The 22250-nt window shown below is 34.6% G+C and overlaps 1 protein-coding gene across 4 annotated transcripts in view; it reads right to left on the minus strand.

Moving 5' to 3' along the window:
• The window catches only part of LOC149578649 (forkhead-associated domain protein), a 161071-nt gene that overhangs the window by 81178 nt on the left and 57643 nt on the right, over nt 1-22250 (minus strand). The window lies entirely within an intron of this gene.

The following is a 22250-nucleotide window of genomic DNA, read 5'->3' on the forward strand; positions in this document are numbered from 1 at the left end:
GGATCCTCCCAAATTGTTTCCCGCGGAAGTCTATCCTGGACGAAGAGGTCACTCCACGCTCGTGCTCCGTCGGCACTGCGAGCCGTGCGAGTTGATGCTCTTCCGTTTGAATTTTCTTCCCTCGGCGAACACAAATTCAAGAACTCCTCCCGTGCTTCTTCCACCAATTCCACCCGCTGCCGAGCCGCCTCCAACAATTCCTCCGCACTTTGGTTTCCGTCGGCAATCTTCTGAAATCTTCGTCGGCGTTCGGCTTGCTGTGCCAGAATTAAATTCTCCTGCGCAATACGGATTCCATCTTTTACCTTTGCCTTATTCCGATCTTTGTTAAGCCGATTTGGCATTAATCTTCATTCCTCCCACCTTCCAGATTCATAAGGCAACAACGCCAAATGTTTACCGTACAGGTAAACAAAATGATCGCATACAGACAATGAACACGAACAGCAGAATTATATTCGCAATAGTAGATCAATGATGATTTACAATGATCCCAGACGGGCTATAAATACTATTGCCGAACCTTCCCGAAGGGGTCCGTCGGCCACAATTATTCTATCCGCTACAAATTATTTACCGCCAGACCATCGGACCGTCGGCTACAGAATACAAAACACCGCCGGACCGTCGGCTACAGACTAGAAAATACTGCCGGAACTATCTAGTCAGCTAACAAAAAGATTACTTACAATTATAACTTTTTTCTCAATTCCATTTAATTTTTCAATAACAAATTCACAAAACGCATGATGAAAATAAACTAAGTGTCTGACAAGACACGACTTCTATTACATTATCCTTTGTCGGTCTTCATTCTACTACAGGATGCTCCATCATTGATTTGTTCAGGTATGGTGGAAATATCTTGGAACAAGAACCTACATTTTGGATCATTTTGCATCACAAAAGCCTATTGGGAAAGCATCCTTTCAACATTTCTTTCCATCTCTATCTTGAAAGCATTTCATGCCCGCAATCATTCCATCACTCATCCCTTTCCTTGCATGGCTCCATCATGCGATTCTTCTTACCTTGTGTCATACTTTAGTCTTGGAATCTGTTTGCAAAATAAGACCAATGTCATGATCTATTGATTGGGCAGATCATACAAGAAAACAGGAGAAGCCATGGATCTTTCTTCCAAGCTATAACTTTGCAAATTTGAAGTTGTGCAAGTTGGACAATCAAAGCTTGAGGAAAAATGAAAGGAATCAGCTTTTAAAATGGGAAAAAGGATGAATTATGGGGTTTTTCTTCAGCACTGCAGGTGAATGAAACGCAAGTATTTGGTATCAAAATGAAGTGCAAGTGCATAGATATACAAGAGAGGATATTTTTTACTTATTAATGGGGTTTTTAAGTCCAATTACAAGTTAATTTGGAAAGGTTTACTCCCTGCAATTGCATTTTTAAAGCACACTTGCAGGTTCAAAAGAGACAGTTTGTGCTTTAAAAAATTGCAAGTGGGGTTTTAAAGTCTACTTGCAAGTAAGAGAAAGTCTTCATTTGTGCATTAGAAAGCACTTCTAAGTGGGTTTATAAACACCGCTTGCAAGTAAGGGGGAAAACTTATCTTTTCTTAGCAAAATAAACTCACAAACAGGGTTTTTTATTCCGTTTGCAAGTGTGGAGAATATGCATGCTTGATGTTCTTACTTTGGGAGAAAATCTTGCATTTCAACTTCCACCATTATAGGGAAGAACATGTATTCTTTTGGAGGGAAGAACTTGTATTGTATTTGAAAACAATATTCTCAAACAAAGCTCCAGGAATCTGAAAATGATTTGTAACAACAAACATATGTACGAGTATATCAAAACAAACAAAAACAATCAATCAAACCCTAGGCATTTTTGCACAAAGAAGAAGAAAAAATCTCATGAAATACTCTTCAAAACAAAGAACAAATGCAAATGAAAACATACTTCTTTGGAAGAAACAAAAATGACTTTGCAAAGCTTGGAAACAACCTTTAATGTTGCTGCTCTAAATCTGGATGAAGCTCTTTCACATCTTGGCTATATATAGACATTTTTAGAAAAACATAAGCAAAAAAAGAATTAGAACTCTCCCTCATTAATACGACTTTGCAATCTTTGATGATTCCTTGACAAATGGCCAAGAAATGCAAACCGAAATGCAAGACAATAGCAACAAAAAGACTTGTTCAAACACCAAAACATGGTTCATAGCTGAGTTTGCAGGTCAACTTCCAATGGTGATCAATAACAGCGCCTAAATGGAGAGACACAGTTTATGTTGATGAATACAAGCAGCAAATGAACAAGTCTTTACCCTAAATCGGAGCTTACATGCAATGTTTCAGAAAAACTGCTATTTTTCAATGAGAAAACACATGCTTTGGAGTCAAATATGTGCTTTCTCTTTGACGTTGCACCTTTTTCCTCTATTTGAAAGTCAATTTTTAATTTAAGCTTTCCCTATTCTCTTTGATAGGCTTCATAATAGACTTTGCAAGTAAAGAAAGAGTTGTCTTTGCAAATAAAGTTATGTAGTCGGGCTACAAAAGCCCGTCTACACATAAATTACCTTAATTTTCTTGAAATGGTGGATGTCTAGCTTCTAGCTTAGACAGGGCTCACAGGTCTATTTGCAAGTGCAAAAGATCTTAAAATAATATGAAATTAAGGTACTTGGGCTGCAAAAGCCTATGTACATCATTTAAAACTACCATGTTTAAATATCCACAACTTGACAACTTACAGTGATAGGCTTCTTGTGTTAGAATTTGTAGCAGCAAGAGATATTTTTCTTCCTCTATGATGACTTCTTTAGCATAAGTATGCAATGCCTATTGCCTGCGATATTTAATCCTCGTGATAGCTTCTTCGATAATCAAGTTGTATGTATGCATTACAAACTGACACTGCAAAATGTTCTCAATACTGGACGTGGTTCATATGTAAAGATGTGACTCAAGTTTATGATCTTAGTTACCAATGCATCTGGATTTTCCTCTAGTGCGGATGCGGATGCGCGGTGGATGCTTCCAGGAAGTGTCAACCTGGCCTACGGATGTGTGCGAGGTGCTCCGGAGAGCATTTGGACGCATCCCATGAGCGTCCGGCTTTTTCCACGGCCCAGCCACTGAAGTGACTCAAATAACATGTGTTTTAAATAGTTTTTTATTGTGTTTTTCCCCTTCTATTTGCCTTAAAACCCTAAAACAGCCCTTAAAGATGCCATTCATTGCCCATTCTTCCCATTTTGTTTTCAGCTGGGCTCTCTTATCATTTGGTCTCCATTGTGAAATCCTGAAAGCAAGGTCACTGTTTTGAAGAGGATCATTCCTAGGGTGTCTATTGAGCTTCCACAAAGGACGAATAAGCATCTAAGGTAAGCATCCAATCCATTTCATGAGTTTTTTTAGTGATTTTTTTTTAGTTCATGAATTTTTCAAGTTTTAGGGAAAAAAATTCAAGAAATTTTGTTTTTTTTTTTTGAAGAAATGAAGGAGTAAGTTTTTTTAAACATTTCTAAGTTGTTTTTTTTCTATTTTCTTATTAGATTTATAGTTTCTATTGTGCAAGAATGGTCACTATTGATAGTCAAAGTTCAGCAACAAGGCAAGAACAAAGCGATAACTTCAATATTGATGTGGCATCTCCATTATGGAGACACACCACAAGATTATCAAAAGTTTCCGGAGGTGGATCATACATTTGGAGATGCAATATATGTCATAGTAAACCATTCAATAGCTCATTCTCAGGTCAAAGCTCATTTTATGGGCCCTACTGGTAAAGGAATAACATTGTGCAAGGGAAGTAAAGATAGAAAAAAGTTGAGCGATGCACAATTAGCCGAAATCATAAAAGAACAAGAGGTTGTTGATCGTTTAGTGAGCAAATCAAAACAAGTTTTTACAAATCTGCATCTACAAAGAGCAAAGTGAATGTGTCCCCTGATCATGTTGCATCCTCCAAACATCCATTCTTGGAAGTGGCAGAGGATGATGATGAAGTAGAAGTTATTACCTGCAAAAGAGGTCTGTTGGATCAAGCATTCAAAATGGAGGCAAGAGAGATTGTTGATGACAATTTGCTCTCTGTGTTTTTAAATATCTATTCTATATTGTATGACGTTTTGTTTCAAAATTCAACATCTTGAACATTATTACAAGTATCAAAAGTTATAATGTCATTGCAAACAGACTTCCTTAGCCGCATTACAACTAAACTTTTCATTTAAAAGAGATTTGCAATGTCTCATAAAAACCACGTTTGAAAGCATAAACGAGTTTTATTACATCACTCACAAGTATTCATGTTTTAGAGAATTCATGCAAACGGGCTTTAAAAGCACTTACATGTGTGAAATTCCATTAAAGTTACATATTTCCTTTCAAAATGTGATGGTGGGTTTTAATTTCGGATTGCAAGTGAATGATGCCCAAGACAATATACATGACTCCTAAAAAGCCCAACTAGATGACTTAAGTGGAGGTTTTTCCCAGGAGAAATAATTGTGTCAATATGTTCTATGTTTTTAGATATTTACTCTATATTCTTTGATTCTTCCACATATTCAATATGGTGAATGGACTCAAGGTTGAAGATAGGTTGGATGGTGCATCCAATTTTACATCATGGAAATTCTAAGATCCAGAGGAGTGTATGAATTTGAAGATCCTCTTGATCCAGTTGATCCCATAGAACGAACCAATGATCCAGGCAATGTTGTATTAGATAGGAAGAGCCCTTTGTGGGTTAGAGACGCTATGCAAGAGGCTGAAAATGTAATGTCCCTATTTTTGGCGAGTCTATGCAGTTGATAGAGTTAGCTCATCATAGCGACCCTCGTGAGCTGACAGGGTGTTTTGGGGGTCCCTAGTTGTGAACTTACTACTTTTAGTAAGTTATTTTGGGCAGTCGCTATTTTTGGCAGTGCAGTGGGTGACTCTGGCAGTTGGTCATCACCTGCACTTGATCCGGTTAATAATTATATGAGCTCTTATTTAGTTGTTTTTCATTGGTTGCATTATTATAATAATGTTTATATTATTATAATAATGACTTTAAAATATATTTCTTAAAAAGCGAGTTGGAAAGTTTTTAGTGTTGAGTTCTTTTGGGAAACTTCCATGATTTCTGAAGTGGAGTTATATGGAAACTTGTGCCAATGAGAGCTTATAAATAAGAGCTCATTTCATTGGGAAAAGCATGCTTGAATGTATATTTGTTTTTATTGCCTTTGTGGCTTTTTCCTGAGTTCCAATTTGTGAGCCCTTGCTGAAGTATAAGGGTCTCTAAGTCTCTGAAGATTGTTTGAAGTCACTACTGATGTATAGTGGTTTCACAAGGTGAATCTCCTAATAGTGTTTTCTGTAACTGGGAGACATTATTGTTGCTGAGAAACATTGCTTTGATGAGGATTTTAAGATCTGTATTTCTGAGAATTCTAGAGTGTCTTCTATTTCTGTGTTTACTGTTGATTAGAAGACGGTGATTTGTTGGAGTCGGCATTTATATTTCAATTGCAATTGAGTAGTTTGATCAATTGGAATTCATTGTCAGAGTTTGACATCTAGTGACTGGTGGCAACTTGGGTCTTTTCATTGCCAAACGATCTCATTTATATGTAGTATTGAGGCGTCTAAACATTATGATATTAGGCACTGTGGTTGTATGTGCTGGCCATTGAGATTACTGTTGCTTGGCATTCATTAAATCTGCATATACAGGTGATTAGTTGGAGGGTTCAAATTGCATATTGAAGGGCTAACATTCATGTGTGGCAGGGCAATTTTACTACTGTTTTTAACACACATTGGGCGGCATATTAAACCCTATAGGGTGCATGATTAATTCATTATAGCTGGGCGATCCTTGCATACGAGTTCTAATGCTATTACTGCCGAGTCTCCTCACTGTTATGGCTATCATTACCAAGTCGGGCATTTGCAATAGACACCACAGTTAAGATGTGGTGATATTGTTTCAATTTGTCGATTGCCTACAATTAGCGTTAGGAACAATATTAATCATTTCTAGACTTGTGCATTGAGGAAGGAGTTGGTGAGTGCTAAAGCCGCCTTATATATTCTTGAGTCTCCTCTCAACTGGCAGCATAAAGGGTCATGCTACGGAAGAAAAATCAGGCTTCATTATGAATTAAAAATATTGGAATTTGATTCATGATAATTTGTCAAATTCTGTCTTTTCTCCCCAATTAAAGTAATTCTGAAATTGAAAGGTTGGATTTGGTATTTTTTCTAAGTGCTTATGGTATCTACTGAAATTTGAGGATCACTAAGTTATAGCAGAAATAGTGGCTCCGATATTCAAACTGTTTAAAAATCAACAGAAATAATGCAAAGCAATAAATGAAAACGACAAAGCAGATTTGTCATTATGGTGATTTTGAGCCGGCTTTCCAAGTGTTTGACGGAATGTCGAGTAACTAGCCAATAAAGAACTAGTGTTTGTTTGAGCTACAACCAGTAAGGGTTTTTACAAAAAAATATGCAGCTCCTCCGAGCACTTTCAAAGAAAGTAGAGACCACAAAAGTTTTTAGGTTATGTTGCATTAATGAGTCATATTATTTAATCTGAACCTTCAAGTTTTGAAAAGGCTTCAAATCAGAAAGTACAGAGAGATGCTTCGACTGAAGAATATCAATCTATCATCAAAAAAGATGGTTGGGATATTGTTCCTTGGCCTAAAGAAAAATCAGTTGTATCTTCTAAATGGTTGTTCAAAATCAAGCATGCACCTAATGGAAGTATTGAAAAATATAAAACAAGGGCTGTGGCAAGAGGTTTTTCTCAATAGAAAGGCACAGATTTGTTGTCCTCAATTTTGATATCACAAAATTGGGGCAACCCTAAGCAATTTTCTCATGGATTCATAGGTGTACCCTATATGTTCTCGATGCATTGATAAGGCGTTGTGGAGGCAATTTTTCATCCTTGAATTGTTCTTTATTCAGCATTATCTATGCATTCTTTTTGAAAGTACTCATCAAGTTATCGCCTTAAGGCTTATGAGAATGAGTTTTTCTTCTTTGATTGCAAGTGCTTGATTTTTGGCAATATTCAAGCCTTTTCTTTATTTTTCTTGTGTGTGTATAGTTTTTAATAGTGTACAATTTTTGTGTATAGTTTTTTGTGTACAATTTTCAAGAAAGCTCGTTATTACTCCTCCAAGACTGCATTTGGCATAAAATGCATAAGGGATGCTATTTTAGAAGCAAAAGCACATGATTTTCTCTATACAGCGAATTCCTATTGGAGTTCTCTGTTGTTTACCATTTCGGAAGTGAAAGACCTTCCCTCTTTGGTTTTGTCTAGATTCAGTGGGATTCAAACCTCGCCGTATTCCATCACCTGTAACACTTAGCTCAGATCTGGCAAATAGAAGCACCTTCATTTTGCGAATTAGAGAAGTCACTGTGTTTAAATGGATCAATTATCTGTTGTGTAACTAGGGAATTCAATCTCTTTGTTATCTGCATTCTAACTCTCTTTGTTTCACCACCCTTACCCCTACTCCATTGCCTTCAACTCCATCCATCACCCATATAGTGCTTTGGCATTCCCCTTCAGGCACACCATATGGCCAGGAGTTCCAACCTACATGCAGCATTCCTTGAACTCAGAATACAGCCAACTCACCTAGCCACTGTACGGCCCACTTAGTCTTCCCTAGTACAACCCACTTAGTCTCCCACCGTACGGCCCACTATTTCACCGTACAGCCATACAGCCCCATAACATCGATCTCCCTATTCATACACCAATCCATCCATACCATACAAACTTGTTATTATACAGTATGGCCTCCCCTCACTGCATTGTAGTCACCATATAGTAGCATTTTTCCACTAGGTACTAGCGTACGGTCATCATTGATTAATGTCTATGGTAAAAGGTTGATAGTCTCCCGATAGGTTTGCGACAGAAGGGCAACGGAACATCACACAGTGTGACTTCGAAAGCTTCTTTTGTAGGATCGTTTGGGCAAACTTCGGAACCAACAATGATTCATTGCCATAATCAAAGTTGTGTGAAGCTTTTGATTAATCCAAATTTTCATATATAACCAAACATGTGGAGATCAAATATCATTATTTAACAGATATGGTTCAAAGGAAAGCAGTTCAACAAGTACATTTGTAGTGATGAGTAGATAGCTAACATTCTCACCAAGCCACTTCCCAAAGTAAAGTTTAGATGCTTTTGCTAAGAGAGAGTCTTAGCTTTAGTGATACTTGATACTTGCTTATAATGCATTTTTCTCTGAGAGGGAGAAATTTCAGGTGAAATCCCTTCAAATGTAATTTTCTATGAGATGGAAATTTGAATGAAATCCCTTGTAATACATTTTTTCCAAAGAGGGAAGAATTTGAGGTGAAAGCCCTTATAATGTATTTTTTTCTCGGAGAGAAATTTGAGGTGAAAGCCCTTGTAATGTATTTTTCTCTAAGAGGGAGAAATATGAGGTGAAAGCCCTTGTAATGCATTTTTCTCTAAGTGGAAGAAATTTGAGGTGGAAGCCCTCTGATGCAATTTCTCTAAGAAGGAAAAATTTGAGGCAAAAGCCCTTGTAATGCATTTTTCCTCTCATATGAAGAAACTTGAGGTGAAAGCACTTGTAATGCATTTTTTCTCTAAGATGAAGAAATTTGAGGTGAAAGCCCTTGTTACTCTTTCACTCATGGGAGCAGCCATTGTGACTGTCATGTTGAGAGACTCTATAACATCAAAGTCTGGAAAAGATATCTCCTTTTCTAAGAGAGAGTGTTAGAGTTTATAGCTACAAGAGACATTTTTCTTCACCTACAATGACTTCTTCAGCATATGTATGCAATTATTATCGCCTGCGATGTTTAATCCTTGTAATGGCTTCATCAATATTCAATTGTATGTATGGGATACATACTAAGACTGCAGAAGGTTCTCAATACTGGACGTGGTTCATATGTAAAGACATGACTCTTTAAGTTTAAGATGAGTTATTTACATTGAAAGTGAAAGGTCATGTATGTACGTTGAGCATTTTAGATTCCTTTACCTTGTGTGGTATTTGACTAGGAAGAGTCGCGCCTATTGATGACTATGAATTGCAATCACCGTCAACAATTGAAAGGTCTCTATTGGCAAAATAGTTGGAGCCTAAAGAGACACTTGTGCGGAGGCAAAGAGAAGGCTACATGTCACAGCTCTTTGTCTTACGACTTGATTTTATTATTGCAATATTTTGGTTGGTTGCATGGTTCATTCCTTAGGAGATTGCTTTTGTTCATCTTTGAAGTTCAAGTTTGCTGTGTTCGATTTTGCAGAGTATTGTTATCAGCTCATGTAATTGCAGAGGTAAGTTATGAAATAAGATTTAATAATTATTATATTAATAAATTATTAAATAATATAATTACAAGATTAATCATGTGAAGTCTTTAAATGAGACAAAATTGCAATAGATAATATTGTACAGATCCATGTACAATATAAATATATTTTTTAATGCATAAACATTGCTCAGAATATAAAATATGTAATCAACTACTCATATGAATATATAAGTCAATAACAATAATAAATATTATGAATAAATAAATATATAAGACATATTATTGGTGAGTATATTAATCAACATTATTATTAACGATTAAAACAGTGATTTTATTAATAAATATGCTATGATAAATATATTTCTTACAATCTAAAAGTATGTAACATAATTCCAAGGAATGATATAATAACAAATTATTTAGCATGAAAGTAATATGTAAATGAATGATCCCTTACGGGTGAACTCAACATTAATAACTCTTGTCAAATTTTACAAAATAATAGATTTGGAAATGCATCAATTTCAAGATATAAACATTGGTCACAGTATGTGCCCTGGGAGTAGATGACTAAGATAGAGGGATCAATTGAATACTCAACATAAGATGCAAACAACTAATTACGAAATATAATTATCAACTTGATTAAGGTATGTGATATTGAACAATAACAAAGGGTGTATCTCTTGGCAATTCAAGTGGCATGACCCCTAGGTCTAGGAGGATCTGTATGTAGGGAATTGAAACTAATTCTTCAGGGGGAAAAGATTTTTAAAAAAGCACAGAAGGGGATGCATAACAGCAGATTCTCACAAGAAAAAACAAAGAATTAAATTATATTCAATTGCTTGCCAGCATTGAGAAACAGCATGTAATATGATGTAATTTATTTGTGCAATATTATTAATTCATAGATTAATATAGATCAGGATGCTATTAGGAATAGGGGGACTCAGAAGAGTTTCAGAATGGAATCAGAAATATATATATATATCAATCGGCATCCAGATACACACACATAAATCAATCAGCATTCAGATAAACACACATATACATATATGAATTAGGTGTGTGTATCTTAAGTATATATATGTGAATTATATGTTCTAATTATATATCTGGCTGTTCTATCATATAGTTTTGAATGATATATAGAGAGAGAAAGAGAGTATATTTAAATAATATAACTGAATGATCTAATATTTCGGAATATAAATTTTATCTTAAATACAGATATATTTTTATATATTACAAATGATGTAATCAAAATATATGCTTGATCTATAGATCTAAAAATTTTATAAAATATTTCTGAAAGGTCTAATATTAACATCTGTAATATATATACTCATTAGTAATAATGGAGTCATAATCATATTCATATATATATATATATATATATATATATATATATATATATATATATATATGTGTGTGTGTGTGTGTGTGTGTGTGTGTGTGTGTGTGTGTCCATGTTTAGATCTGTTATTATTCAGTACCTAAAGAGGAAGGGGCATAAGTGTTTCCAAGAAGAGGCCTGTCTAAATTCAGCCAATAGGTTGATTCCCAAGATGGGGTAGGGACCAGTGTCCCTCTTAAACCTTGAGGGCATAGTCCCAAGACAGGCTAAGGGCTTGGATATGTAAAGTTTGAGAGAACCTATTGTGATCGATATCCAAGCAACTTGGTTACATCCTAATTTCCTTCTTCTCATGTTGAAATGGTAATAAGGCCAGTGCTAACATTAAAGATAATAAACAGTAAGATTGTTTAGTGATTGTATTACTTTCATTCCTTTAAATAATAGAATAACATATATTTGATTCGATGCAACTTAGTCTATTCAGTTTAGGCCATAAGAATGTTATATACAGAACAAGGGCTTGGATCTGTAAATTTTGAGGGAACCTATTGTGATTGATATCCAAGCAACTTGGTTACATCCTAATTTCCTTCTTCTCATGTTGAAATGGTAATAACGCCAGTACTAACATTAAGGATAATAAATAGTAAGATTGTTTAGTGAATGTATAACTTTCATTCCTTTAAGTAATAGAATAACATATATTTGATTCAATGCAACTTAGTCTATTCAGTTTAGGCCATAAGAATATTAAATACAGAACAATTATGGTTATAACAGGCCTGAACTTAGCAGGAGACATCAGAATAGCCCTTGTAATGATTTTTTCTCTAAGAGGGACAAATTTGAGGTGAAAGTCCTTGTTACTCTTTCACTCATGGGAGCAGCCATTGTGACTATCATGTTGAGAGACTCTATGACATCAGAATCTGGAAAAGGTATCTCCTTTGCTAAGATGGAGTGTTAGAGTTTGTAGCTGCAAGAAACATTTTTCTTCACCTGCAATGACTTCCTCAATGTATGTATGCAATGCCTATTGCCTGCGATGTTTAATCTTTGCGATGGCTTCTTCAATAATCAAGTTGTATGTATGTGATAGACTGAGACTGCAGAAAAATCTCAATTATAGACGTGGTTTATACAAAAATAAATGACTCTTTAAGTTTATGATGAGATCTCTGCATTGAAAGTGAAGCGTCATGTGTGTGCCTTGAGCACCGAAGAGACCTTTTATCTTGTTTGGTATTTTGACTAGCAAGAGTCTCATCTATTGATGACTGTGAATTGCAATCGCCGTCAAATCTGAAAGTGTCCTGTTAGCGTAACAATTGGAGACTAAAGAGACACTTGTATGGAGGCAGACAGAAGGCTAAATGTTGCACTCTGTCTTATGGCTTGGAATTTTTATTGTGACGTTTTGGTCAGTCGCATGGTTCGTTCCTTTGGAGATTGCTCCTGTTCATCTTTGGAGTTCAATTTTATTATGTTTGATTTTGCAGAGTGTTGTTATCAGCACATGTAATTTGCAGATGTTTTTTTTTTTGTGTGTTCATTATTCAGTATAACGTCATTTCCTGTAGATAGTATTTGTTACTGGTTTCCAGCATTCTTCAAGTTCATAGTTCCTTCATAGCAAAGACTAATTATTCTGTAAGAAGAGTACTGGTTATTATTTTGATGTGTGAAGTCTCAAGTGGCTGTGAGATTTGTTTTAAACTCTATTAATATTCAATAAACAATCAACTTTTTGGTGTGGTTGGGTTTCTCACCCTCAAGTGGAGGGTTTTCTCAAGATAAATAATTGCAACAATCTGTTCTTTGTGTTTTTAAATATCTATTCTATATTGTATGGCATTTTGGTTCAAAATTCAACACCTTGAACATTATTACAAGTATCAAAAGTTATAATGTCATTGCAAACAGGCTTCCTTGGCCGCATTACAACTAAACTTTTCATTTAAAAGAAATTTGCAATGTCTTGTAAAAACAACATTTGAAAGCATAAACGGGTTTTATTACATCACTTGTAAGTATTCATATTTTAGAGAATTCATGCAAATGGGCTTTAGAAGCCCACTTACATGTGTCAAATTCCATTAAAGTTACATATTTCCTTTCAAAAATGTAATGGTGGATTTTAGTTCTGGATTGCAAGTGAATGATACCCAAGACACTATGCATGACTCCTAAAAAGCCCAACTAGATGACTTAAGAAGCCTTTGATGGACCTTTGACTTCATATCGCAGGCTTTTTAGACAAAGAACAATTACCTGTAGTCAGAATTTAAAAACCTCACTTGCACGTACCTTAATTCTATATTATCTCCTACAATATAGCTCTGAATCAGGCCTAGAATAGCTCGAAACGAGTGGAATTCAAAAAACAACAGATCCAGGACAAAAAGAAAAAGAAAAACAAACAAACAAAACAAAAAATATCAATCAAAGATGAGAGATTCCCAAAAATTGAACACTTGCAGTCAGGAAAGAAAAGCCTAATTTTGCAAGAAAAACAAAGGAAAACTCGACAGAAATCTCTGAAAATGACATATTAAGGATAAAAAACTAAGACCAATTGCCTTCAAAAAACATCTTAAGAGTGCCTAACTTAGAGAGTTTTGAGCTACGAATTTACAGAAGTTTTGTAATGTTGCCTAAATTTTGCCAATACAAAATGAAGGACAACAAAAGGGAACATGTAATATCCCCATTTTCATGTTCTATTGTAGTGCAGCTGGTGCTGAATTTCTAGGTTGGTGTAGCTTTATAAGCATGATCAGAGAAATATTTTGATGCTGTTAGTGTGTTCAGGCAGGGCAGACTGGTGGAGATGATTGACACTTTTTAAAGTGACTTTGGACAACTTTTCATTCTATTTTTAGTAAATATAAGTCTGGACACTAATTAGGCCAATTGGGAATTTTGGCTTATTATTTTGGTATATTACTATATACAGTAAGTGCTAAGTCTGGTAACAAGTCCTAGTCTGAATATTCCCTCAGTTACAGAGAGCAGTGTCTTTAGTTTCAGGGCTTGGAGAATTTCCCAAGGCTGGGAAATATTATTTTATTATTTCACTTAAATATTTTATAGAGTGATTTTATCGTTGCAAGTAAATAAGGTGGAAGTGGGATTAGAGGAAAGGAAATAAAAGATTTAAATAATATTTTAAAGAGTTTAAGCACATTTTTGAAAAAGTGCCAAAAAGAGCAAAAAGGTACTTTTCCCAAAAAGTAGCAAAAAGGGAAAGTGCTCTTCCAAAAAAACAGCGGAAAACAACAAAAAAGTTTTCTATGAAGGCAACAGCAACAAAGCACTTTTTTTTTTAAAAAACAATGAAAAAGCAGAAATGCTTTTTTCCTAAAATAGCTCTCAAAAATTATTAAAGGAAGATTGGGGCTCTCACTTGAAAATATGCTAAAGATAATTTAGATATTTTATCTAATGAGAAGAAAACCCTGCGTAGTTTCTGAAGTTTGCTCAGCTCAGCCTTCCCGACAACAAAGCCACTCTTGAAGAAGACTAGCTACAGTAGTGAAAGATCTACTCTGGTTATTGTTCCAGGAGACATCTTAAAGGCATTTCATATACATTTCACATTGAAGATTTCTTGCATGGTTTCTTTCAGAAAGAGTTGTAGTTGAGTTTGGAGGTTTTCTGGGACTACATTTTCTAATGTTTCATAGCGTGGGTCATATTTCAAATTTGGGCATTGCTTATAACTTAAGTGTTTGGCATGAGAATAGACCCTTATTCTGGTGTAGGTTCAATGTAATGTCCCCATTTTGCGACATTAGAAATTTTAAAGCCAAATTCATAAAATATTAAAAGTGACTTATTTGGAGTTTAAGCAAAGTACTAAAATTCATTTTAATATCTAGAAAGAGGGTGAAAAGGTGACAAAAGATAAAGAAGACAAAAAACTAGAATGGGAAGTTGAAGGGTCACAAGGCTACTCTTTCAAAGAACAAAGAAGAGCTCATTTCAGTATTTTTGGTTTCAGTTTGGATTTCAGTATTCTCTTGGAGAAGCTTGGAAGCTTTCAACTTTCATTTTCAGAACTTGAGGACAGAAACCTTCAGCATCTGAGGTGGATTGGATGAAACCCGATTCATCAAACGTGGAGAATTCGTGACGGAGTTCACATCTAGTGTTACAGTTCCATTTTCTAATTGTGTCAATCTAATTGCTGATACTATATTTAAGATCAGAGTTTATTATGTTATTGTATTACTGGTTATTATAATGCAATAACAATTCTGAGAATCTTTACTTGAATATTCGCTGGTCTATTTACTGGTAAATCTGAAATTTATTGCATAAAATTATTTGTTTGTGTTAAGTAACATGGATCGAATTCTGCAAATGTAATTATCATTGTCATTGTTATTGATGTGTTCCAATTGCATATTTGCTTCTCATATAAATATGAGGAGGAGACATGTCTCTATAGTTAATCATCATTGGTTAGTATATTTTAATATAACTAACCATATGTTTAATATATATATAATAATGTGTAATATATATATTATATATATAATAATATGTATGTATAAAGAATATTTATCTAATGATGATTTACCATTTATAATGAATCTCATGATCATATCAATCTGACTGAACTACAGTTTAACACTCCCTCTTAGTTAGGAAGGACTGATATAGAACATACTATGTTCTTGAGTATAAGGAGATATCATCTCACTATGATATCCCTAGAATGGCATATCAATATAAATTCATCAACACACATATGTAAATTAACATATTTAACATATAGAATTTACTTCAATACACTATGAGGCTAGAATCCTCAACACTCCCTCTTTAGCAAAGGGGGAATTACAGTAGATATAAAACACCACTTGAAATGTGGTCTAATAAGTTATGGTGTCCAGCAAGATCTGGCCCGAAGAACCATAACAAATGGATTTTCATGGTGTCCGACAAAATCCGGCCCGAAGAACCATGAAGGTCATCAATGTGTCCAGCAAAATTCGGCTTGAAGAACAAGGATAACCCTTGACTTCAAACATTTTTGTTTGAAAATAGATCAACTATAATAAGGTCGTCACTTTAAATGGGATCAAAACACAAGAAAGGTCGTCACCTTTCACAAGAAAAGTCATCACTTTTCACAACACAAGCTTGCAAGCAATTTTATATTCATGAAGATATTAGTTAATAAATGCATTTACAAAAATGTCATACCAAGTTTACCTCTAAAGTACACAATTTTCAACTTCGCAAGAGGTTTGGTAAAATATCAACATGTTGCTCATATATACTGATATAACTTAATTTGATAATATCACTGCCAACCATATCTCTTATATAGTGATAAGAAGTCTCGATATGCTTCACGTGCTCCCACGGAGACAGCTACATACTTAGCTTCAGTACAACTCAAAGCAACAATTGGTTGTTTTCTACTAACCCAAGATATCATAGCTGACTCAAGACTGAAGCAACAATAAACAAGAGTGCGTTACAGAGAATTTCACTTAGAACTTCTTCTCATAGAGAGGATATCATCCATGAAGGATTGCATCTCAGAATTTCTCCCTCTGAATATTGATCCTAGGAGGTCAAGTCCTCTAGTTACTTCCACAAAAATTTCTTCCCCCAAGGATGCTTGTTAAACTCCCTCTGAATTTGATAGTCTTCCATCTTGGTGGAAAGTCATTATTTTCTCATAATATACGTAGAGGTAGGCCCATGAGGTAGTTACCCTAATGTATTTCTAGACTCCCTCTAATTTTGGAAGGATATTCATCATCATGGATATTTGCTTTACAGTCCTTACATTATCCAACTTGATCATATGAAGACTAATGAATTATAGATCATAAGAGCTACTTCATAAGATTGAGTCTGTACCATTCTTGTTTTCCTACAAGATCATCTTTTAAATACAAAGAAAAAATTCAAAGGAAAATAGTTCATAGAAATACAAATAAGAGAGAGACTAAAATAGATAAATGTATATCTTAGGATAACAAATACTTATCCTTGATACCAATTTCTCTAACAAAGATCCATATGCATTACAATTGCCTCTAAAGGGAAAGGCAACATTTTTTAAGGTAATCATTCAACGCCCCTCAATGTAGAATTTCCACATGCTCTTGTTTCTAGTATTTCTCTCTTGCTAGCTCAAATAGATATACTCTAACTGATTCTTCTTGTAATATTGTTTCTTTTCCAATACACTAATCAAGAATGAGTTCTTCCTATGTGATGTAACGCTTGAAATTTTTGTTCATAATCATCAAGGGTATTTTCTTTAAATGCCTGACTTTATACGTCTTGATCATCAGGGCCTTTGGAGTTACTATCATCTATTTTAGTATGCACAATGTGTAATGTACCAGCTTTCTTTTCCTGTAAGATCAACTTCAGATACAAAGTAAAGATGAAGGAAAATAACTCATATCGTACATATAAAATGCAAATAACAGAGAGACTAACTAGTGGATAATTGACTAATACTTAATAATAATGAATACTTATTTGAGTATTCTAGATACAAGTTGGTCCAATAAAGGTCCATATACATCAAACAAGAGACTATCTCCAATGGGAATGAAACATTTGCTATTATTCTCCCCTTAATGTAAGATTCCCATTGTTATATTGATAGACAATTTTACATCTCTCTCCTCAAAACTTTGAAAAGGCACTAGAATTATTTCCATGTCAATACCTTTAAATACATTTGTTGTGACAAATCTGTACTAGTTAAAACTCCACTTAAATGAAGCTCCTCAAGGTGCCTTCTTGATTATAAATTTTATTAATTTGTGATGTCACCCATTGTCATGGATACTAAGATTGGAACCATTATTAAACTTCAGTTTTGACAATGTTTATAGCATCATTTCAATTAGTATTAATAACTCTTCCTTTCTTGATTTCCAATTTATTTCACATTATAATTGTTGTTATTACCAACTTCATTATATTTATGTCTTTCTCTATATTCATCAATTAAATATTCTTGATTTCACTTGGTATAATGACCCTTGAATTTGCATGGCTTCAACATCAACAATACCAAATATATATTATAGACCTCTTAATATACATTATATTTTCTTATTTCATTCCTAATCAGCAATCCTTATATTTCTTGCATATGGACTATATATACACGTCTTGGGAACTTGTGATGAAAATTAGGTTTAGGGTTTAGAGCTTGTTAATTATATGACTTCAAAAGCCAATATAGTTGGAACATCATTTCCGGCCCTCATATGCTGCCATAGTCACTTCATCACTACTATCTTCTTAAGATTATGCACCAAGTGAAGACGTGAACATTGAGATGTTTTGGCACTGTCTTTAACTTAGATGTCTTTGTTCCTATATCAGGAAGACGTGTGATGACTCAACAATTCCAAATTTTACAATGGCTCCTAATACATAGCGGCTTCTTTGTCTCTCAAACCGTAGGTTGCTAGCATCAGTTTGAGGTGTTTTGATGACATACAATCTGCACTGTTCAAACTTTGGAATGTTTAGTTTCAGATCTTCATAATAATAAGTGCTGGAAATCGTCGTGGAAAATCTGGAAATGGCTTGTTTCAAAAATATGTCTCTTACTTCAGGATGTATCATTTTATTTTTGTATCAGTGGGCTGCACAGATAAAAACAATTATGGAGTGGAATTGTCCAACCATAATTGTTTCAGGAATAGGTCTGTTTAGCAGTCTGTATATGTGAATCTATATTTTTTATTTTCATTTCAGATTGATCGCTTTTCCTCATATTGATAATCAAATTCTTGAATATAATTTTCAGAAATTTTGTTCTTAATTGGACTGATCATAATTGATCACTGTTTACCTTAAAGAAGAATCTATTAGAAAGTAATGATTTATAGAAGCTGTGAAGAATGAACGCATCTATAAGTTTCTCAACAAGTCCGCTTGAAAGCCATGATAAGAAGGAAATTTGGAGTGTCGGTAATGTAATACGAGATTGTCAGTTTGGGCGATATGCAAAATAGGGAAAATGTTCCTCTCACATATCTACACTACTATATATCACTCTAGGAATTTGTGAAACAACCTTCAAACACAGTCTTCACCACCAATGTCTCTATGTCATTTAGAGGAGCAATATCAATCTATAGTCAATGCTTTTCAAACATTGCCTTGGAAACTAAATCTCATTGTTTCCACAAACAAATGTGGAAATCCAAAACTCTCAGCAACTTCTAAATCCTTCTCCAATACCAATTCATATCTCTTATTGCCCTCAGCAATTGCATTACTCTCACTCGTGCAACAAATTTCTATAGCTTCCATGCCAAACCGTGAACCCACTTCAATGACACTTTATGCAGTCCAGCTCAAGGTGCATCAACCTAACAAACTCAAACATCCACAAAAGCCAAATGGAGTAATAATCAAATTAACTTGCATTATTAAGGAAAACACGGCTGTTACAAACTGAGAGATAGATATAAATCTGCTTTGTTCTCTAGATGGGCGAACTCTCTCTAATGACATAATAGATATGTAGGTAAAAGTGCACTGCTCTCTCATTCCCATATTGCAAAAATATCTTGAGAATGGCCAAGCTATACCCCATACCATCGTTGCCTCTTTACAATAGGATTATATGCAATTTATTTATATTTTAAGTTAAAGGGCTATGTTTAAGATATGACCAAACCAGAAGCCCAATTTATTTAATAAAACCCTCTTGTGGAAGCCCATAAATAGATTTCTTTTATTTACCCTATATACCTACAATACAAATATTGAATGCTCGGACTCGACCTCACAACATTGTAGGAAAGGCAAGCTTCCAGTTCATCTCAATTCATCCCAAGGAATGGCGATTTTAGTCTTTTCATTTCCAGAGACCTCGTTATAGCTTTTCCAAACAGTTCACTAAGGCATTTGCAATCGAAAACATAATCGTTGAAGATAACCAAAACTACGAAAAGATTTACAAGCTAAAAGCCCATCCTACGAATATTCCAACCAAAGCTCCGCCCAATTTCCTTAAGACATGTTTTCTTTTTTTCATGAGATATCGTATGGTGATTGTGGATGGAGAGCTCTGATACCCTCTCCAACATCTCTTCTTTCGACGCAGACATTGAAAATGCAATTTACACCTCGCCTATTGACTCCAAACTAAATGCAATCAAACTTACTCAAACCTCAAATCCAAGTGCAAACTGCATCATGCTCATGCTCTATATGCACACTTCAAAACCCTTGCTCTGATACCATGTTAAGTAACATGGATCAAATTCTGCAAATGTAATTATCATTGCCATTGTTATTGATGTGTTCTAATTGCAGATTTGCTTCTCATATAAATATGAGAAGGAGGAGACATGTCTCTATAGTTAATCATCATTGGTTAGTAACTTAGTATATTTTAATATAACTAACCATATGTGTAATAAATATATATATATATTATCATATATATAATATTATGTGTAATATATATATAATATGTATGTATAAAGAATATTTATCTAATGATGATTTACCATTTATAATGAATCTCATGATCATATCAATCTGACTGAACTACAGTTTAACAGTTTGCATTCTGAAAATTATTTGAGAGAAATTTGGGAAGAATATGCGGTTGGGGATATCACATTTAATTAAATATCACTTGGCATGGGATTTAAGAATTTTGGTACTTGCTTGATGCATTTCCTGGCTTCTATTTGTGTTTGGTATAGATCTTTGGGAGGTGATGCTTGTTGGTGAATAATTAAACAACTTGGAGGCAGCCTTGAAAACCCTACTCTTAGCTTGGTTTGGTACTCTTTCATTGTATTGGTTCCCAAAACCACAAATTAGAAATCCAAGAGCTCTGCCAATTCTCCGGTAGGATTACCCAATTAGTTCTGGCCAACAAACGGGAATCACTCCAATTCTCCTGCACTTCAGGCTTCGCTACACCTAGGTGGATAAACCTTCACCTCAAACATGTTCACCTAGTTCAAAGCTTTTATACAATGAATTTAGATTTAGTAAGTTCTTCAGGCTGGCAAAATCCTCTAACTCGAGCGATATAAAGTTATAGGATTGCTTTGATATGATTGCATGTTTTATATAATAACTGAGCTAATACTTGTAAGGAGGAAATATATAGATTACTAACTTCAATTATAAATCTAAAAATTGTACTTCAATGATTCAAAAGACCAATGCCTTTGCTTATCCGGGCAACAAAATCAGCCACAATGAAGATTATTACATACAACTTTATGAGACAATATTTATTTAAAATATCATCAATTATCCCTATACTCCAAATGCAGAAGATAATTCTTGTATGCAATTCAACGTTAGTCTAAAAAGAATTTAACTTCTCTACCGGAAAGCCCAATTAGACAAAGATGAGGAAACACCTATATATTTCATGCCTATCCCTGATAATCAAACACAAAATGCGATGAAAAATCCAATGCATAGGCTTTGTTGGAATAATTCAATAATCTTCTTACTGATCATAAAGGATGAATCCAAACTGTAATTTAAATCTCTATGCCTTAGATAAATATAAACAAAAAGGCTTTTTATTCATCACTAAAATATAATAGCTGAATTTATATTACAAGTCATGTCTTATACTCCTTATTCCTCCCTATAAAAATCTGGATGTAATGTATTGCTTCTTCTTATCGAATATGTCTTGTTTCTATCTTTCACTTATTATTTATATCTCCTTATTTTGAAGTTATGACTTTTCATTTGAAAAGTCATAATTTATATCCTAGCTTTTATATACAAATTACACCTCTTTGCTTATTTAATCTAATTTCTTTCAACCTTTTAACATCTAATATGATTTATTAATATTCCTCCACTTTATTTCAAACCCTTCGAACATTGAAGACTCCCGATTGTGTTTAATATTTCTGTCAGCTACTCAGACCAATGCTTCCGGTCCGTATTGAATTTGTCACCGTATGCAAATCTCTTGGCACTTGGTACAGAAGCAATCAACGAATCAGAAGGAGAAAGAAGCATAGGGAGTCAGTCATTCATTGGCAGTATCATTCATTTAACACAGTTCAATGGCGGCTTATTCCAGAGGTAGCATCCATTTCTCTAGTCCCTTCATTTGTCTCTGCTCTGTGTGACCACAACTCTCATGCGCTTATTTTGAGAGTCCTCTCCATCCATATCGGAACTCTTCTCAAGCTCGTACTGCTCGGGCCATGAATCATTCTCTCCAAGATAATTTAAGGCCATCGACATTTCCCATCTAGTCTCTGCCTGCATTGGATTGTTGGGGCCCGTCAACAGTGAAATGGGAAGCTGCTAGTGCACTGTGATCACCTATGGATGAGATTGTGACAGAGGCCCATTTGAATAAGGCTGCAACCAAGAATTTGGTAGAGCAATGCCGTTTCTGGTTGGTGCTAGATGATCTTGCCATGACCTGTAGGGATGGAGTCTGTCTATTCCATAATAATCGATTTTATTAAATAATAAAGTTCCTCTATGAATAGAAATCCTTTCTTCCTCCTTGGATAGTAACAAAAACTTTACTGTACAAGAAAATCATATTGTCTAAT

Source organism: Cupressus sempervirens, chromosome 1 (genome assembly GCF_028749045.1).
Source record: "Cupressus sempervirens isolate cs-2001-9-10 chromosome 1, ASM2874904v1, whole genome shotgun sequence".
In the NCBI taxonomy this organism is placed as follows: Eukaryota; Viridiplantae; Streptophyta; class Pinopsida; order Cupressales; family Cupressaceae; genus Cupressus; species Cupressus sempervirens.